The sequence below is a fragment of the Equus przewalskii genome, chromosome 25 (assembly GCF_037783145.1).
Source record: "Equus przewalskii isolate Varuska chromosome 25, EquPr2, whole genome shotgun sequence".
In the NCBI taxonomy this organism is placed as follows: domain Eukaryota; kingdom Metazoa; phylum Chordata; class Mammalia; order Perissodactyla; family Equidae; genus Equus; species Equus przewalskii.
Genome location: NC_091855.1, coordinates 42,271,616 through 42,292,389, shown reverse-complemented (window position 1 = coordinate 42,292,389; position 20,774 = coordinate 42,271,616). Strand labels below are relative to the sequence as shown.

The window sequence follows — 20,774 nt, the reverse complement described above, 5'->3', positions numbered from 1 at the left end:
ATTACAGTTAATATCCTAAACAAATCACCAAAAACAAGACAAGAACTTTGACCATTACTCACACTCATCTCCATTCTCCTACATATGGAGCTCCCGATCACGGAAGATGCTTCAATCAGCTCGACTGCCCACTCTGAGACGTAAAAGCAGAATAGATTTTTAAAAACTGACATTATCTCCATTAACCCTTGCATATCACCTTTCATTAAGTCAGTAACTTAGGTATTTATTAATTTGGGGTAATATCTATTAATATTTCTCTTAAGAAAATGAACATCAAACTTGGCACTAAGGCAGAACAAGAACAATGATTATAACTTTCTATGTAATCATTAGTCAAAGAAGTAACACCTTTGAACCACGTCTTCTTTTTTTCTCCCCAAAGCCCCAGTACACAGTTGTACGTCCTAGTTCCTACTTGTAAGTCCTTCTAGTTGCTCTGCGTGGGATGCTGCCAGAGTTTGGCCTGATGAGCAGCGTGCAGGTCCGCACCCAGGAACGGATCTGGTGAACCCCAGGCCGCCAAAGTGGGGCACGCGAACTTAACCACTATGCCACCAGGCCAGCCCCTGAACCCTGCCTCTCTTAATCGACTCAGTGTTTTTGACATATATTAATAGAATCTCTTACTTCATGACGTATTTTCATAATTGGACAATGCTTTATTTATATTTCTGTATTGATTTTTTCATAATTTTAATATATCCAGTGATAATAATAGAGTCAGAATCCATGAACACAAAGACAAGAACGTGATCCCTGTATATTCTTAATATTATCTATAGGATCACTTCCAACAGAGGCAGTAGACTAGGTTTTCTTTTGTGTTGGACCTCCAGACATGTAGTATTCATCATCCAAGACTCATACTCCACCAGTCATCATCCCTGGTTCAGAATTGGCCCTCATTATTGTCAATCACGTCTACATGTTTTTATTGATTAATTCACATCAATCCACTAATAATAATAAAATAAATGCTTAGAGGTCATGAAAATTTGAAACAATATTCTTAAATATCTCTAACATTTCTCTATGGAATTACTTCCCACTGACTATATATATATATATATATATATATATATATATACCTTTCATTAATTAGCCACAATGTTTCCTATATAGATTCATTAATATAATACTTCATATTAACCCCATTTTACTATTTGAATGTGACTAAACTATGTCTTTATAGAGATTTAAATCAATTGTGACTCAAAATTAAAATTGAATAATACATTTTATATTAATTAATGAATAATTAAATGTGAAAATGAATAAAATGGTCTTGCTTTTCCTCTTTAGTTGACCAGAGATGTGCTGAATCGGCCCATGCGTGACCTTCATTCATTTATTTGTATCTGTATTCATTGATTCCCTTTCAATAATAGAGTTAAGACCCACGACAAGCCAACAAACGAGGAGCAACTACTGTGACTGTTACTTACATAAGATTCTACACTCCTTAACTGAATCACGGTGCGCCCATTCTCTGGAGTATAAAGCAAATATAATAGTAGATGAGATTAGACTAGGTAAATAGATAGAACAGCCTTGATTTAGATTTTTTCAAATTGAGTTCAAGGCAACAATAATTGATTAGGAATAAACCTTAGTGCGTGCTGCATATTAAAACTCTGAAAGACATACTTATTGATTGAACAATTGATTTGACTATTAAATTTAACTGATATAATGAACACTTTTGAAACCAACACCAGACAAAGGAATAAGAACTATTGCACATGCCTGTTTCTATGTCCCCTCCCGAGCCCAGTAAGAGCCATATGTTCTTTCTAAATGAGCTTTGCTTGGAAAGAATTAGATTAATCTCAGTCCTAAATTCGAGCACATTCGCAGCAATGGTCCGCGTTTGCCCGCCTTTATACATGTATGTATGTATTTGGTTAGACATGGAGTCATTTATCTTGCATTTTTCAAAGAAACTCTTACCAAAAAGCCAGAAAGAGGAATCCTATGTAAACACACTCAACAAGAGCCTAGGTCTGTTTTCATTGTCTGGAGAGCAATTGTGTAGAACTACATTCATCGCTCGCCTTGTTTCCTAACACGCGCTCCTCACTGGTCCACGCTTTGTCTTCCTTCAAATAATTGATTAAAATATTAACTTATCTTTTATATATTTGTAATATTTGCAACTCCACGGAAACAAGACAATATTAATGCCTGTCCATATGCTCCTTAGGTGCAGGAAAAAGAACAGATGATTTTTCCTTATCTTTTTTAAACTAAAAAATAGTGAAGATGATTGGATTAATCATAACTGGTAACGTGACAGATTCTCAACATAGGCCAGGGTGTAAGCCCTCTCTTAATTATGTATTTAATCAATAATTAATTAAACGTTTTGCCCTTCTCTTAATAAAACAAAAAACCAACAACCCAACCCAGAAAAACAACATGGGCTCTTACATCCGTTTATCTCAGCGCTCCTTACCCCAAAGGCTCAGCTTTAATCAATTTCTTTTACTAGAACTCAGTGCTTCAGAAATGGATTGATAATGATTTTTATATTACCTATATTACATTACATACTCTCATATTTGGCTCAGGAATAATCCTTTTTGTCTTCATTCATTTATACATTTCTTAATTTATTCATGCATTGATTTACTGAAAATACAATACACAGAAGCCCAAGAACAAACTTTTGAATATTTTTAACTCCTAGAATAAGCTCACTTCCCATAGAGATAACAAGAGGAATCTTTCCGTAATGGACCTCAGAGTCACAGGGTTTAATCAAAATCCTTGATTTCAGACACCCCAGGGTACTCATCATTGATCCAGGCTAAGCAATCTTTTTCTTCATTTACACTTTGTTTATTGATCCATTCATTGATCCACTAACAGCAATAAAATCAATATCTATGAATAAAAATAAAAAGCCAAGAACAAGATCCTTGAATATGACCAAGATCTGTTTATAGGCTCTCTTCCCATAAACTAGATCTTTTCTCGATAGACTTGATCTCTTTACACAGTGGCCCTCAATGACATATGTATGGATCAATGAACATTCTTGCTTCCTACACACCCTATTTCAACTATCTTCCATCTTGCTATGCACTCCTCCATCGACGAGGAGTTTTCCGATAGAACTTTGCCTGATAATGTGAATGTGTTATAACTGTGCTGTACAATTCGGTCACCATTAGCCACCCGTAGCTCCTAAGTACTTGAAATGTGGCTAGTGCAACTGAGGAACCCAATTGAAAATTCATTTAATTTCAATTATTCTAAATTTAAATAGCCACATGTGGTTAGCGGCAACCACATTGGACAGTGCAGCCCTAGATTTTATTACTAGATAAACGTTTAAATCAAATGTAGTACACAAAGGTGGATTACTATCAGCTTTGAAAATGAACAAAATGTCTTCCATCTTATTCAAACCAAAATTCTATTAAAACGGATTAACCGTAATCTTTGTTTCGTAACACATTCATATCATCAGTCTATGTATGGCTTAATTTAAATAATTCAATAAACACTAATAAAAAATTTACCCCAACTGACAAGATCTTCTGACTATTATCTACATTAGTCATTAGATTCCATACCCACAAAGGTAACAGGCGAGATCTTCAGCAGCAGAGCCTGGCTGAATCAGCCATGGGCTTCCTTCTGTGGAGTCCAATGCCAACATTCAGAAGAAGGAAGAGTCCAGGTTTAGCTTGATTTAAAGGACATTAGTTGTGTGGTATTAGGTTAATCATGAAGTTGATTCAAGTCTCACTTTCATCACTGACCCAAGAATAGCCCCCTTTATTTCCTGATGTGACTGCTAATTTTAAGTAACAATAAGCACTGCCACGTTCATCATTCAAAAATAAGGACTATGATATTCTCCATATCTGTCCACACAGTCCTGCCCGTGTAGGCAAGAGCCTAAATACTCTTTTTGTTAATGGACTCAATTCGTATAGAAATGGGTGAATTTAAATTTGTCATTCATGGCACATCCTCACCAAGATCTACGCTTGACCCTATTTATATGTTAACTCAGTCGTTCATTGTTTTATTTATTCGTCTATGAAATGACTCATGGAATATTTGATCATATATTCAAATATACTAACACACAAACATACACAATGGTAAAGCCATGAACAACCTAGAATAGAAATGCCCCTTGTGTGTGTAAATGCCCAAACCTAAACTAGGAAGAGAGGATCAGTAGTACAGACAAAGATTAATCATTATTCTTGCTTCTTACGGGGCCATGTTTTGTCCCGTTTTTAACTACTGACTGTGATTCGGACATAATCTATTCACACGTAGTAATTTATCAATAACTGGGAATTAACTAACCTTAGGAAACTTGAATAATATTGCTCTGTCTCGATATGTCTATTACATTGCCCACAGAGATTCAAAAACCAAATGCTTTTCCTTGTTTTTAATAAAACGCAGTGAACAGAGGGAGATTAATAATAAGTCTTTTCATAAGGCATATTCTCAAGTTGAACTATGCTCATTCTTTTTCCAATTAAATAACTACTTAATAAATTATTTATTTACATAATTTTCCCTTCTCTAAAACAACCAACCAGCAAATAACCACCTACATCAAACAATAATATTGAGTCTTATATATATCTGTCTATACACTCCTTCCAAAAGAGATATATGAATATATTTCACTGGAATTCAGTGCCACAGAAATGTTTAATAATAACCCATGCCTCATCATTGGCCAATGTACAACTTTCCTTATATTTACCCATTTTGACATTTCTTCATTCACTCATGCATTGATTTACTTATAAAAATTAAATCCGTATTTATGAAATGTGTATGCCCAAGGTCAAGATGCCTGAAAGTTCTGAACTTCTGTGATAAGCTCATTTCCATAGAGGAAAAAGGAGGACACTTTTTAATAATGGACCTCAGAGTTCCAGATGGCTTTAATCAAAAGTTTTGATTCAGACACCCTCCAATCTCATCATTGGTCCAGGCCTGGCACTCCTCTTCTTCATGCATTTCTATCTTCACTTTCTCATGAATCACAAACTCCCGAGAACAAGGTCCTTGATTTAACTATGATCTGTCTCTAGACTGATTTCTCCCAGAGCTTTTACACTAGATCTCATTGTAAACCTGGTTTCATAACAGTGCCCTCCCTAAAAACAATCCATGATTGGGCCATGTTCATTTAATTTATCCAATTTTAAACATGGTATAATAAACAACCAAAAACCACAATGGTACCACGCTTCTAGAACACAGACAATATGTTCCACCTTCCAAGGGCTTCCTCTAAATAGCAAACAGCCTGGCTCTCTACCAATATGGAAATGCTTAAATCAACTGTGGCGCAGAAATAATATGAAATAGCAAACGGTTATGAAAATTAATTAAATGCCTTCCATCAATTTAAGAAATGAATCTCATTTGTGCTAACATGGGTTAATTCTACTCCTTGGCCCATAACACATTCCCACTATTGGTCCATACTTGGTGTTATTGGATGTTATTCTATTGAACTACCTCAGTGAGCTCATGTAAACAAACCATACAAACCAAGAAAAGAACCTTTGTTACTTACATTGTTCCTTACTCACAGAAGTAACAGTCAAGATCCCCATCAATGGACAATGACTGAATCCAATACAGAGTGTTCATTCAGGAGGAAAAGGTAGATTTTTAAAAGAACAAAAGTGTAAATTTAGATTTTTAAGTAGAAGTTATTTCTGCATTACTAGATCACTCATTAACATAGGTGGGTGTAACATTTTCATCATCAATTCAACAGTGGTATCCTTTCCATCTACTGACTTACTCCATTTGTAGCGTGAAAAAATAAAATGAAGACCTTTAATCTACCACTCAACACAAGAACTCTAACTATTATTAATATCTGTCTATATGCCCCTATCATAGAGCAAAAAGGCCACATGATTTTTTAATGGGGAAAATTTTTGCAAAATGGGATGAATTTAAATTCTTGTTTCAGGGAACAATCTGACCAATGGGCCATGCTTACTTCAATTCATGCATTTATCAATTAATGTGTTTATTCCCCTTTTTAATAATTCTAAGAGTAATTTAATTATCTACTCTTTTTTCTACAGAAAATACAAAATGGGAAAGCCATCCGCTACTCAAAACTAAATATTATTACATGCAACTTTCTATGTCAGAACTGTCTGCACTGACGGCCCCTTCTGCAGTGACGGAAATGTTCTCCTTTAGCACTGCCCAATATGGTGGCCACTGGCCACATAACGGCTTGAAATGTGGCTAGAGTTCCTGGGGAACTGAATTTTTATTTTCAATTAATTTGAATTTAAATGTTAATAACAAGATGTGTTTAGAGAGTGAGGTCTACCCGATGCTTCCCTAAAGAAGGGCGGGCCGGGGTCTTTTTACTTAGGTAGACTGCAAGAGAGCAGAACAGGAGTAACCGTGCTCCCTTATAGATTATCCATGCTCCTCACTGGCCCATGGCTTATGTTCTTTTAAATAATGGATTGAGATATGAAATTATTCTTTTACTCACTTATACTAGCACCAATACTGGTGAACCCTAAGGATGCGGGACAAGAACACTGAGTGACACTAAATCTACTCATTGGTTTATCACCCACAGAAATCACCAACAAAATGCACTTACAATTTTATTTTTAAATAAAAATCAATGAACACAAGGATTTGTAATTAGTATATTCACATTTTCAATGTTCATGCTTAGAAGTTTTCCATGTTTTAATAACTATTTAATCATTTGTATTTTATCTTTTATTATTGATTATATTAATTTAAATAATTATTAAAATAATTTTATACTAATGTATTTATCATGATTCATTATATTATTCTTGACTATATTATATTAAGTATTATTGATTATTACGCAATTATATAAATTTTTTGTCCCTTTTAAAAATAAGACATCCCGCCAACTCACCACTAACCCAGAATAACAACACTGATATGCCCAAAGGAGGAACAGCCTTAGTCTATTTCACTTGAACTCAGAAGCATATTAACAATGATCCGTGGTTAATTAGCTCCTTTCATAATTGGATAAGGGGTAGCCTTCCTCCTTATTTATACTTTATTTATGCATGCATTGATTTACTTATCATAATACAATCCATATTCATGAACAAAAGGTTAAGAATACAATCCTCGGATATTTCTAACTTTCTCTATAAGCACATTTCCCATAGATGCAACGGACCTCAGAGTTACAGACTGGGTTTAATCAAGTATTTTATTCAGATGCCCCACGCATACTCATCATTGATCCAGACTTGGTATTCTGTGCCTTCATTTAACATATTGTTCTTGAATTATTCATTGATTCATTAATAATAATGCAATCAATGTCCATGAATAAGGAAAATAAAACCAAGATCCTCAAAGATATGAATATGTCTGTGCAAGTTAACTTCTCGCAGAGCTGGAGGACTAGCCCCCTTTGTGCCGTGCACCCCAGCATTGCAAATATGAATAATCCATTTCTTTGCATCACATCAATTCCATATTAGTCATTGGTCCATGCTTGGACCTCTTTCATTTAACAGTCATATTTTAAAGATGGTACGCTGAACTGCCATTTTATAACACAACTAAGAAAAAGGCAAAATTTTCCATTTTCTTATGTTCTCCCCTTCAATGGATTCATAATCTCCAACAATATCAATGGAGAAGCATTCAAAGCCATCATGGTATAAAAATAAAATAGAGTATTAAAATGTTCTGAAAATGACTCAAACGCTTTCCATATTTTTTGACCTAAGGAATTCAGTCATGCTGAAATGGATTAATCATAATTCCGAATTCACATACATTCTAATCATTGGTCAATGCATGACCACGACCACATTTGAATTGTTCGTGTATGTAGCCATTCATTCCCTCAAAACATCTCAGTGAGAACCTTGACGAAGCCCCAAGCAAGAACATGAACTTTGATTATTGCTTACATTGACCTCTTTTTACCCAAAGAGGTAAAAGGCAAGATCTTCACCACGAGATGACAACCAAATCTGGTAGAGTGCATTCACTCTGAGGAGTAAAAAGCAAATTTTAAAAAGAATCAGTCTACATTTAGCTATTTCAAGCGAGCAATAATCAAGTAACCATAAAGCTTGGTTTGCATCCTATTCTCAACATTTGGAAAGAGAGAGCTCTACTTTGTATTTACTAACTTGTACAATTTTTATTTTAAATAATATCATGAACACCATTAAATCTAGCAGTAAACAGGAGAAAAATAACCCTAATTATTAGGACTATCTGTCTGTACTTGCTACTCACAGAGGTAAGAGCCGAGATCATCTTTTGTGTTGAATGTTACTTGTGCAGAATTGGATCCTGGGGCGAGTCAATTCATGGCACAATCTCACCAATGGTCCAAGCATGACCCTACTTAATGTATTTATTAATTCACTCACGAATTGCTTCATTTCATGGCATTATAAGACCATCCCTTCATTTTTCTATAAGAATTCCCAGAAGTTTAAACAAGCATCAACACAGAACTGAAACACTATTATTTACAAACGTCTATATGGACCACTGGAAAGGCCTAGAACTGTGTCTTCCTATGGATATCAGCTGTGCAAAATACGATGAATCATGATCTTTACATCTAATTACATGCTTTCCATTGGTGCACTGTTGGCCAATTTTAAAAGAAATTGATCGAAATATAAATGTATACATGTGTTCACTTATAATTAGACCAATATATGTGAGCTCATCCGCACTGGATAAGTACCTTGAATAATATTTACATTTGTCTTTATGTCATTATGCAAAAGAATAGTGCAAAAAAAAATAGCAAACTGGTTCCTTTAATGTTTGTTTGCCTAGAAAAAGTTGCATGAAACAAGTGCATTAATTATAAGTGTTGTTGTATAAAACAGTGTCATCACTGCTCCATGCTCTCCCTCTCAATTACATAGTTCATTCAATCAACTATTTAGGCAAATGTATTTCCCTTTCCTTAATAAAATGATCAATTGGCAATCGGCCCCAACACGGAATAAAAACATTGACTTTAATGTACAGATGACCACATGCTCCTTACCAAAGTGGTAAGAGGCTTGCCTATTAATTTATTGGGACTAAGAATCTGAAAATTGCTTTAATAATTATCTATGTTTCCTTGCATGCCTTAAAAAGCAGTGCACACGTCTCTCTCTTATTCTTCATTCATTGATATATTTCTTTATATGTGGGCTAATTTTATTTTAATAATGCAATTCATACCCCAAACCACAAAAGCCCAAGAATAAGGTACTGTAGGCTCATTTCCCACAAAGAGAATAATGAGGTGTCTCTTTGTAATGGACCTCAGAGATGCAGACGGGTTTAATCAAAATTCTTGTTTCAGAAACCCCATGACATTCATCACTGGTCCATGCTAGGAAATTATTTTCATCTATTAATTTTCTGATTCACAAATAAAACAATCACAAAATTCCAAAAACAAGACCCTTGAATTTTAGGCTTTTGTCCCGCAGAGCTAATGGCTACATGTCTTTTGTAACAGCTCTCGAAGCTGCACACGTGGATGGTCAACACGCCCGCTTTGTATTAAACCCACATTCAGCATTGCTTCCTGTGTGTCCCGTTTTTATTTAATTCAACCACATGTCAGAGATGATTCAATGAAAAATAATGAAACCACCATCTTCAATCACCTCTGGGCTGCACCCGGAGAGTCATCAGCCAGCTCCATCCATATGGGAATACGAAATAAACCAAGGCAGAAAATAAGGAATAATATTAAACTGCTCTGAGAATAAATTAAATAACTTCTATCAAAATTACCTCAGTTGTGTGGATTTAGATTAAACGTAGTTTTTGTTTTATAACACATTCCCATCATTGGTCCCTACCTGGAGTGTTTTATTTATTCATGTCTGGAGCAGACAATTATTACTTTGAAATGCTTCAGCCAGCACCAACAAACAACCTATCCAAACAAAGGACGTGAACTGAGGGACTTACTTATATTTGTCTTTATGCTCCTTGCTCACGATAACAATTCTTTATTAAATGATGAAATCGGCTGTCTTATGTTCACTCTAGGGAGGAAAAAGGAGATTTGGACCAGATTTAGATATTTTTTGATGGTTGTTGCACAGAACCAGACAACAATAAACCCTGGTTTAAAAATGCAATTTTTTATTAAACTATATTGAATTCTTAGTTATAAATAGTATAATAAACACAAGTAAGTGCACCACCTAGTCCAAGGTAAGATCTATAACGATTACAAATATCCATCTACATAAGCATCTATGAAATAGATGGTCATTTAATGGATTATTGACTGATGCAAACACTCTTGCTTTCCTAATTAAAAAAAGAAAACCAGCAAACTGCAAAAACTCAAAACATTGCCTCTTAACTGATATGCTCCATAGGAAAGAGAATTACAGATAAACCTTTCATTTTACTTCGGAATTATATTAATATTAACACTTGTTTTTTGTAGCCTACTAATTGTTCCATGAGTACATTTCTGTCTTTATTCATGCATTGATTCACTTCAAATAATACAATCTATATCCCTGAACCACAGAAGCCCAGGAGCGAGTTTATTGAATTTTCCTAGCTTCTCCTGTTAGCTAATTTCTACAGAGAGTATTGACTGGCTCTCTTTCCGTGAGGGACCTCAGAGTCACAGAGGGCTGCAGCAAAGGCGTTGATTCAGATCTCTCCACCAATACTCATCACTGATCCAGGCATGGCTTCCTATTTCTTCATTAGTTTATGCCTTCTTGAACCGATTCATTCATTCACGGATTCATGAATAATAACTACACAACCAATAACCTTTAATGACACAAAACTTAGAACAAAAGCCTTAAACACAACCAAGAGCTGTTCCCTGCCCCCATTCACACCGAGAAAAAAGACACAATCACTTTTCACAATGAACTTCTGTTTTCCACATAGGGATTAATCAGCACCCTTGCTACATATCAATCCCTTCCTTATGATTTGATGTCCACCTGCTCCTCTCTCACTTGATTTGTTCATATATTAAAGCTAGTGTAATCAACAACCGTAAACCTACCATCTTGGCCCACAACTGAGAAAACTGACATCTGCCACCTTCCAAGGTACTCCAGCATCAAAGAGTTAACAACTGCAATCTTTATCAAGGAAGGCATGTATTAGGCAAATGTGACAAGAACATTAAATTGGAAGTTAAACTGCTCTGACAATATGTGAACTGCCCTCCATCTCTTTAATAATGGTCCTTACTTGGCGGAGCCGAAGTAACCATAAATTTTAGTTGATGACTCACCCCAATCATGGGCTTCTGACTGGCATTCCTTAATTTCACATAGTATTTAACTATTTCTTTTATTGAAATAATTTCGTGCACTCCCGTGAATAACCCCTGTCCAGGCCTAGAACACCAACAGGGACGTCTGCTTACATCAGTGTTCATGCTCCTTGGTCCCAGAAGTAAGAGCCAGGGTCTACACAGTTACAGGATGATTAGATCAGCTCTGTCTTGTTCTTCTATAAAGAAAAACAAAAGGCCTATTTTTAAAAACAAGGAACATAGAGTTAGGTTTTTAAGTTGAAATTTGTCAGGAGGACTAGATTAATCATGAACCCTACTTCATAACACATTCCCATCATCTTCCCAAGAACGGCACTCTTTATTTACTTACTGAAGTTTTACTATTAAACAAATTCACTTGCTGTGCAGAAAGGAGGAGCCAAGATAATCTTTTTATTGGACTTATTTGTGCAGAATTGGACATTTTTCATTTGTTTCATGATACAATCTCACCAACGTTCTACAAATTGTTACAGATTTACAAATTCACTCACTAATTTATTTTATTATTCAGGGAATAATAATACCATATCCACATTTTTCTAATGAAAATTCATAATGGTTAAACACTAACTCAGAACCAAATTATTACAACTTGGAGATGTCCAGGTGCACCTTTCAAAATATAGAAGAGACTAGAATTTTTCTTAGAATATCCGTCATTGGAAAACAAGATGAATCATTATCCTCATATTAAAACATGGCTCCTAACTGGTCCATGGTTTGCTGACTTTTGAAAAATAGATTTAAATACAAAATTATACCTTCTTTCTCTTATGCAAAGGCACAGGTATCTGTAATCTTATCCACTGGACACAGTCATTGACAGCAAGAATAAGAGACTAGCTCGTTTCTTATTGTTTCAATAAAAATCGGTAAAAAAAAGACTGGATTAATTATGAGTGTTGTCATACAAATCACTGTTATCATTGGTCTCTGCCTAGCTCTCAATTATGTGGTTATTTAACCAACCGAGTAAATGTCTTTCCATTCCTTAATAAAACAATCGGTCAGCAACCCACCACCACCAAAGAACAAAAACTCTAGAGTGTTACCTACAAATGACCATATACTCCTTTTTAGAGTAGTCAGAGCCTTTACTAGTAACTTAATGGAAGTCAGAGTCTCAGCCACATTTTAATAGTAATCCATGTTTCATTACATTCCTTAATAATAGGTGCATGACTTGTCTTCTTTTTCTCATTCATTGATACATTTTATTTATTTGTGGGCCAATTTTATAATAAAAACACAATCCACCCCCAAGAACCACAAAAGCCCCAGCACAGGGTACCATGGGCTCATTTCCCGCAGAGGGAATAACTCCACGTCTCTCTGTAATGGACCTCAGAGTTGATATGGGTTTAATCAAAGCTCCTGTTTCAGATACCCCATGGTACTCATCATTGGTCCAGGCATGTTTTCCTTCCTTTATATCTTCATTTACTTATTTATTCATTGATCCATGAATAACAATACAATCATAAAATTCCAGAAACAAGATCTCCCCATTAGTGGCTCTTTCCCCATAGACTGAATAAACTAGTCTCCTTTGACAATGGACCTCAGAGAACATGCCTCACACCAAATCCACATTCACCATTGGTCCTTCTGTGGCTGTCGTCTATTTAATTTTTAAGCCCATGTTCTAAAGATAGGTCAATGAAAATTGAGGAAACCACCATTTTTAGTCACTTCTCAGACCCAACATCTTCCATTTTCTTATGGGCTGCCACACAAACGGTTATCAGCCAAGACTATACCAATGTGAAAACGTTTAAGTAGTTGGTGGAGGAAAGTAAAATGTAATATTAAATAGTTCTGAAAATGAAGGAAACGACTACTATCTTTTTTAATCACTTCAGTTGTGCCGAATTAGATTAAACACGATTTTTGATTCATAACATATTCCCATCACTGGTCCATACTTGGGGAATTTTACTTCGTATACAGACATTGGTTCTTTTGAAATAACGCTAAACACTAGTGAACAAAGCATCCCAACCAAGGATGGGAACTTGCAGTGGGACTTACGTTTGTCTCTGTGTTCTTTACCCACTTAGAAAATGAGTAAGTTCACTGTCCCGTGGTCATTCTGTGGAGGAAAAAGCAGAATTATCCTAATTTTTTAATGTATACTAATTATGTAAAACTAAATAGTTTAATTAGGATAGTATTTTACTTTTACTTTTAAACAATGTAATAGCCACTGCTGAATCATAAGAATAAGAAAAATGTCTATCAAAAATATCTTTATATTTTTTTTTTTTAAAGATTTTATGTTTTCCTTTTTCTCCCCAAAGCCCCCCAGTACATAGTTGTGTATTCTTCGTTGTGGGTTCTTCTAGTTGTGGCATGTGGGACGCTGCCTCAGCGTGGTCTGATGAGCAGTGCCATGTCCACGCCCAGGATTCGAACTAACGAAACACTGGGCCGCCTGCAGTGGAGCGCGCGAACTTAACCACTCAGCCACGGGGCCAGCCCCAAAAGTATCTTTATATTTTAAAACTTTTCACAGAATAAAAGAAAATTTTAATGAATGCTACTTTTACAGAATTGGGTACATTTGCATCCTAATTTCAAGCTCTCAGTGATGACTCATGGTTGATTGCATTTTATATGTTCATTTGTTCATTCGATTATTCATTTGTTTAATTACTCATGGAATGATTTGACCATATGCTCATTATACAAAGGTAAAAATGGCAAACCAGCCAGTAATTCACAACAGAAATACTGTCATATGCAATGATCTACACATACCTTATCAAAAACTGGGGTGGGCTAGGAATTTTTTCTTTCTATAAACATCAGTAGTGAAAACTCAAATTAATAATTATCAGTGTCACCTACGACATGGTCTTCATTGATGTAAGCTTTGTCTTATTTTATATAACTAAAACAGAATTTTATTCATTCATTGAATTATAACAACATGTCAATATCTAAGAATGCAAAGACACTAGAAATAAATCCTGAATGATACTAACATCTGTCTATCTACTTGTTAGTCACAGAAATAACTGACTAGATCACTTTTGGGTTGTTATTAAAGTTTAGTGAACACGATCTGATCAATCCCAATACTTCTTATATAACACTTTGCCAACATGTGTCTATACTTGCTTCTCATTCAATGAGATATATTCTCAATCAATTGTCTATTTATGTAAATGTTTCCTGTTCTCCGCCCCCCCCAAAAAAATGGATGCAACAAAAGCAGTACTTGTAGGGAAATTTATAGCATTAAATGCATATATAAGAAAAGAAGACCTAAGTGTCTGTTGACAGATGAATAAACAAAGCAATTGTGGTATATCTACAGTAGAATATTATTAAGCCTTAAAAAGGGTGATGCTTTCATTTGCAACAATGTAAGTAAACCTGGAGAATATTATGCTAAGTGAAAAAAGATAGACATAGAAAGAAAAATACTGCACAATTTCACTTATATGTGGAATCTAAAAAAGTCACTTTCACAGAAGCAGAGAGTAGAACGGTGGTTACCAGGAGTGGGGAAGTGGAGGAAATATGCAGATATTAGTCAAAGGTACAAAGTTGCAGTTATGTGGGATGAAAAAGTTCTAGAGATCAAATGTACAGCATGATAACAATAGTTAATAATATCATATTGTATACTGGAAATTTGCTTATAGAGTAGATTTCAGTTGCTCTTATGACAAAAACAAACAAACAATAACTGTGAGGAAATTAATATGTTAATTAGCTTCACTGTAGTAATCATTTCACTATGTATATGTATATGAAAACATCATGTTGTATACCTTCAATATACACAATTTTTATTTAAAGCAAAGAAGAAAGATCTAAAATCAGTAATCTAGGTGTCTACTTTAGGAAACTTGAAAAAGAAGAACAAATTAAACTCAAAATATGCAGAAGGAAAGAAATAATAAAAATTAAAGTAGAAATCAATGAAACTGAAAACAAATCAACAGAGAAAAATCAATGAAACTGAAAGCTGGTTCTTTGGAAAAATCAGTAAGCCTCTAGCCAGGCTAACTGAGGAAAAAAAGAGAGAGGGAACAAATTGTAATATCTGAAATGAAAGAGGGGACATCATTACAAATCGCTTAGACATTAAAAGGACGTTCAAGGAATACTAGGAAGTATTCTATGCCCAAAATTTGATAACAGACATGAAATGGACCAACTCCTTGAAAGACAAAGTTTGCCGAAATTCATACAAGAAGAAGTAGACAATATGAATAGGCAAATATCTATTAAAGAAATTAAATCAATAATTAATAACCTTCCAAAACAGAAAGCACCAGGCCTAGGTTGCTTCACTGATGAATTCTACCTACTATTTAAGGGAGAAATTATACCAATTCTCTAAAGTCTCTTTCAGAAGATAGACACAGAAGATATACTACCTAACTCATTCTAGGAGGCCAACACTACCCTAATATTGAACCCAGAAAAAGAAATAAGAAAAGTACAGAACACTATCTCTCATGAACATAGATGCACAAGTCTCAACAAAATATTAACAAATCGAATCCAATAATGTATAAAAAGAAATATACTATGATTGACTAGAACTTATCCCAAGTATGCAAGGCTGGTTCAACCCTCAAAAGTCAATTAAGTAATCCATCACATCAACAAGCTAAGGAAGAAAAATCACATGATCATGTCATCGGGTGCAGAAAATCTGACAAACTTCAACACCCATTCATGATAAAAATTCTCAGTAAACTAGGAATAGAGAGGAATTTCCTCAACTTGACAAAGAATATCTACAAAAGAACTAGAGCTGACATCATAATGACTAGAAACTAGAAGCCCTCTCACCACTCCTTTTCAATATTGTACTGGAAGTTATAGCTAATGCAATAAGGCAAGAAAAGGAAATAAAACTTATATTATCAGTGAAGGAAGAAATTAAACTGTCCTTGTTTGCAGATGGCATGGTCATCTATGTAGATTTGAAAGAATCAACCAAAAATCTCCTGGAACTAATAAGCGATTATAGCAAGATTGCAGGATACGAGGTTAATATATAAAAGTCAGTTGCTTTCCTATATACCAGCAATGAATAAGTAGAATTTGAAATTTAAAAAAATACTATTCCCATTAGCACCCCAAAAATGAAATACTTAGCTACAAATCAAACAAAATATACATAAGAACTATAACAGAAAAACTACAAAGCTCTGAGGAAAGCAATCAAAGAATAAATAGAGAGATATTCCATGTTCATGGATAGGACGACTCAATATTGTCAAGATGTCAGGTCTTTCCAAATTGACCTATAGATTCAATACAATACCAATAAAAAACCCAGCAATTTGTTTGGTGAATGTAGAGAAACTGATTCTAAAGTTTGAACGGATAGGCAAAAGACCCAGAATAGCTAACACAATATTGAAGAAAAACAAAGTTGAAGGACCGGCAATACCTGACTCCAAGATTTACTATAAAGCTACAGAAATTGAGACAGTGTGGTATTAGCAAAAGAAAAGACAAATGGATACATAGAATAGAATAGGGAGGCCAGAAATAGGCCCACATAAAGACAGTCAACTGATCTTTGATAAAGGATCAAAGGCAACACAATGGAGCAAAGACAGTCTTTTCAACAAATGATGCTGGAATAACTGGACATCCACATAATAAAAAAGGAATCTAGACACAGGCCTTATACACTTCACAAAAATTAACTCAAAATGGATCACAGACTGAAATGTAAAATGTAAAACTATAAAACTCCTAGAAGATAACAAAGGAGAAAATCTAGATGACGCCGGGTTTGGCAACGACTTTTTATATATATCACAAAAGACAATATGTAAGAGAAATAATTGGTGAGCTGGAATTCATTAAAATTAAGTTTCTGCTCTTTGAAGAAACTGTCAAGGGAACAAAAAACAAGGCACAGACTAGGAGAAAATATTTGCAAAAGACATATCTGATAAAGGACCGTTATTCAAAACATACAAAGAACTCTTAAAAATAAACAATAAGAAAACAAACAACCCAATTAAAAAATGAGCCAAAGACCTTAACAGACTCCTCACCAAAGAAGATATACAGATGGCAAATAAGCACATGAAAAGATGCTCCACATCCTCTGTCATTTGGGAAACACAAATTAAAACAACGAGACACCACTACATAGCTATCAGAATGTCCAAAATCCAGAACACTCATAACACCAAATGCTGGAGAGCATGTGGAGCGACAGGAACTCTCATTCATTGCTGGTGGGAATGGAAGACAATGTGCCAGTTTTCTGCAAAATTAAACATACTCTTACCATACAAGGCAGGAATTGCACTCCTTGGTATTTACTCAAAGGAGCTGAAAACTTACGTCCACACAAAAACCTGCACAAGGATAATTATAGCAGCTTCATTCATAATTGCCAAAACTTGGAAGCAACCAAGACGTCCTTCAGTAGGTGAACGGATAAATAAACTGTGGGCCACCCAGACAGTGGAAGATTATTTAGCACTAAAAGAAATGAGCTATGGAGCCATGAAAAGATATGAAGGAACCTAAACGCATATTACTAAGTAAAAGAGGACAATATGAAAAGGCTACAAACTCTAGGATTCCAGCTATATGAGATTCTGGAAAAGGCAAAACTATGATGACAGTAAAAGGAGTTGCCAGAGGTTAGAGAGGCATAAATAGGCAGAGCACAGAGGAATTTTAGGGCAGAGAAATATTCTGTATGAAATTATAATGGTGGACACATATCATTATACATTTATCCAAAACCACTGAATATACAACCAAGAGTGGACCCTAATGTAAATTATGGACTCTGAGTGATAATGATGTCAATGTCGGTTCATCAGTTTTAAGAAATGTATCACTCCTGTGGGGGATGTTGATAGTGGGGGAGGCTATGCATGAGTGGAGGCAGAGACTACAGGAAATCTCTACATTCCACTAAATTTTGCACCCAGAACTGCTCTAAAATAACGAAGTCTTTTGCAAAAGGAGGCAACATTTTAAAAAACCTGTTACCCATCAACAGTAACACTGACTCCTACGTACAGTTGTCCTCTAATGTTCCTTACCCAAAAGCATAAGAGCCTTAATCTATTTATTTTACTGGAATTCAGCACATCCAAATGGTATTAGTCCTGTTCCTTAGTTCATTATATACTCTCATAAGCTTGGCCCAATCAAGGCCCTCCTTGTCTTTATCCATTTACATATTTGATTCTTTTATTCACGCATTGATTTACTCACAAAAATATAACCTATACTCAAGAACCTCAACAGACCAAGAACAAGATCTGAATTTTCCTAACTTTTGCTATATGCTCATTTCCCACAGAGATAATAATTTTCTTTTTCTAATGGATCTCAGAGGTATAGGGCTTAATCAAAATTCTTGACTCAGCCATCCCAGGACACTCATTATTGGTCTGGGTTTGCCACTCTTTTACTTCAACCATTTGAACCTTGTTTTATTGATTCATTCACTGATTCATTAATAATCACAAAATCAACACACAAAAATCCCAAAATCTCAACAATAAGAACCTTGACATTGCTAAGATCAACAGATGAATCTCAATGTCCCATACATGGATTATTAACTTCCTTGCTTCTTAGAAATCTTGTACTCATTGCTGATCCATGCTTGCTCCTTTCTGTTTAATTTAGACGTATCTCAACTATGGTACAATAAATGAGCAGGAGCCCCCTCATCCTACCCCACAACAAAACACTGACAATATCAACCATCTCATGTGCTCCCCTTAAAGAGTCAACAGCCTAGGTCACTTGAGAAAATTTAAATTAGCTATGGTGCAAAAACAAAATGGAATAGTAATCCACTCTGAGTGAAGGCAATGTCCTCCATCTTATTTTTTTAAACAGTCTCACTTGTGTTGAATTGGAATAACCTAATTTTGTTTTTGTTTTTCATAATACATTCCTATCATTGGTCAATGCATGTTTTTTATTTTCTTTAAATATGTATTTTAAAAAAATATTTATTTCTCTGAAATAATAAAACCCATGAACAAACCCCCCAAATCAAGAACATGAACTTTGACTGTTACTTAGATCTGTTCCCATACTTTTTACCCACAGAAAGGACAGCCCAGATTTTCATCAACGGAGAATAACTAAGTTGGGTATGGTGTACCCGTTGTGTGGAATAAAAGCAGACTTTAAAAAGTATATAAGAGTCTACATTTAAATTTTCTAAGGGGTATTAGTAGGCATGTACTAGATTAATCATAAACCTTGATTCATGCCACATTTCAATCAATGGTCCAAGAATGGTCTGGCATGCTACTTACTAACCCAACACAAGAATAAGAGATGACTATCGTAAGTATCCCTCTACGTACTCTCTACCCACATGGTAAGAACCTAGAACATTTTTCCTAATAATGAATGTCACTTGTGCAGGACTGGATACATTTAAATACTACTTTCATGGCACATTTTCACCAATAGTCCATCCTAGACCCTACCTTCTGTAATGTATTTATTCATTCATTGCTTTATTTATTCATTTTTGTACATGAGCTAATTTGAATAATTTGAACATCAGTTTATTTTTCCAGAGAAAACACAATATGACCAAACCATCAACAGCTAAATTACAATACAATTAAATGCAACTATACATACGAACCTGACCCAAAGTGGGAGGGGCCTAGTTTATGTGTCTGTTTCTTTATCTGAGTATCAATAAGTACAACAGGACAAATAATTCACATTGTTTTTTCAACACATGCTCCTCATTGGTCCACGCTTTACCCCAGCGGTTCTCAATGGGTGCACTGTTGCTCCCAGGTGATATTTGTCAAAGTCTGGAGACATTTTTGATTGTCACAACTGGGAGAAGAAAGTCAACTTTGGTATCTAGTGAGTAGAGGCAGTGAAGTTACTACACATCCTACAACATACAGGACAGCCTGCCACAACCAGGAATTATCAAGCCTGGGATGTCAATAGTATGAGGTTGAGAAATCCTGCTCCACCCTTTCCAAAATAACTGGTTGAGAGATAAATGTACTTATGCATTCACTCATAATATCATCAATATCTGTGAACATACACACTGGATGAGAAATCTGAATGGTATTAACAGCGATTCATGTGCTCATTATTCCCAGATATAAGCAACTGGGTCATATCTTCTTGTTTTCAATAGGCAACCAGCACTTCCCCAACCGTGCAGAACAACAACAACATGGATTTCTAGGTACTTATCTCTCTACGCTCCTCACCCAAATAGCTATCAGATTTAATCAATTTACGTTGGAACTGAGTGCTTAGGAAATGTATTAACGATAATAAACACATTACACACTCTCATAATTGGGCCACATATGGCTCTCCTTGTCTTAATTTATCTATTTGTTTATTCATTCATTTATGAGTTCACTTATAGTAATACAATCCAGACCTATGAACTTTAATG

General features: G+C 35.1%; 4 non-coding genes and 3 pseudogenes across 4 annotated transcripts; all 7 read right to left on the bottom strand.

The window, feature by feature from the left end:
• Positions 1–827: 827 nt before the first annotated feature.
• LOC139079537 (small nucleolar RNA SNORD113/SNORD114 family) lies at positions 828–895 on the bottom strand (annotated as a pseudogene).
• Positions 896–2,737: 1,842 nt separating this feature from the next.
• LOC139079536 (small nucleolar RNA SNORD113/SNORD114 family) lies at positions 2,738–2,810 on the bottom strand. The gene has a single exon (XR_011533227.1). It is a non-coding gene; the product is annotated as a small nucleolar RNA SNORD113/SNORD114 family (small nucleolar RNA).
• A 2,096-nt stretch (positions 2,811–4,906) lies between these two features.
• LOC139079533 (small nucleolar RNA SNORD113/SNORD114 family) lies at positions 4,907–4,980 on the bottom strand. The gene has a single exon (XR_011533225.1). It is a non-coding gene; the product is annotated as a small nucleolar RNA SNORD113/SNORD114 family (small nucleolar RNA).
• A 2,224-nt stretch (positions 4,981–7,204) lies between these two features.
• On the bottom strand, positions 7,205–7,280 carry LOC139079465 (small nucleolar RNA SNORD113/SNORD114 family; annotated as a pseudogene).
• A 2,046-nt stretch (positions 7,281–9,326) lies between these two features.
• LOC139079470 (small nucleolar RNA SNORD113/SNORD114 family) lies at positions 9,327–9,401 on the bottom strand. The gene has a single exon (XR_011533168.1). It is a non-coding gene; the product is annotated as a small nucleolar RNA SNORD113/SNORD114 family (small nucleolar RNA).
• Positions 9,402–10,656: 1,255 nt separating this feature from the next.
• On the bottom strand, positions 10,657–10,732 carry LOC139079482 (small nucleolar RNA SNORD113/SNORD114 family; annotated as a pseudogene).
• Positions 10,733–12,687: 1,955 nt separating this feature from the next.
• On the bottom strand, positions 12,688–12,761 carry LOC139079477 (small nucleolar RNA SNORD113/SNORD114 family). Its single transcript, XR_011533173.1, has one exon. It is a non-coding gene; the product is annotated as a small nucleolar RNA SNORD113/SNORD114 family (small nucleolar RNA).
• Between the last annotated feature and the right edge of the window lie 8,013 nt (positions 12,762–20,774).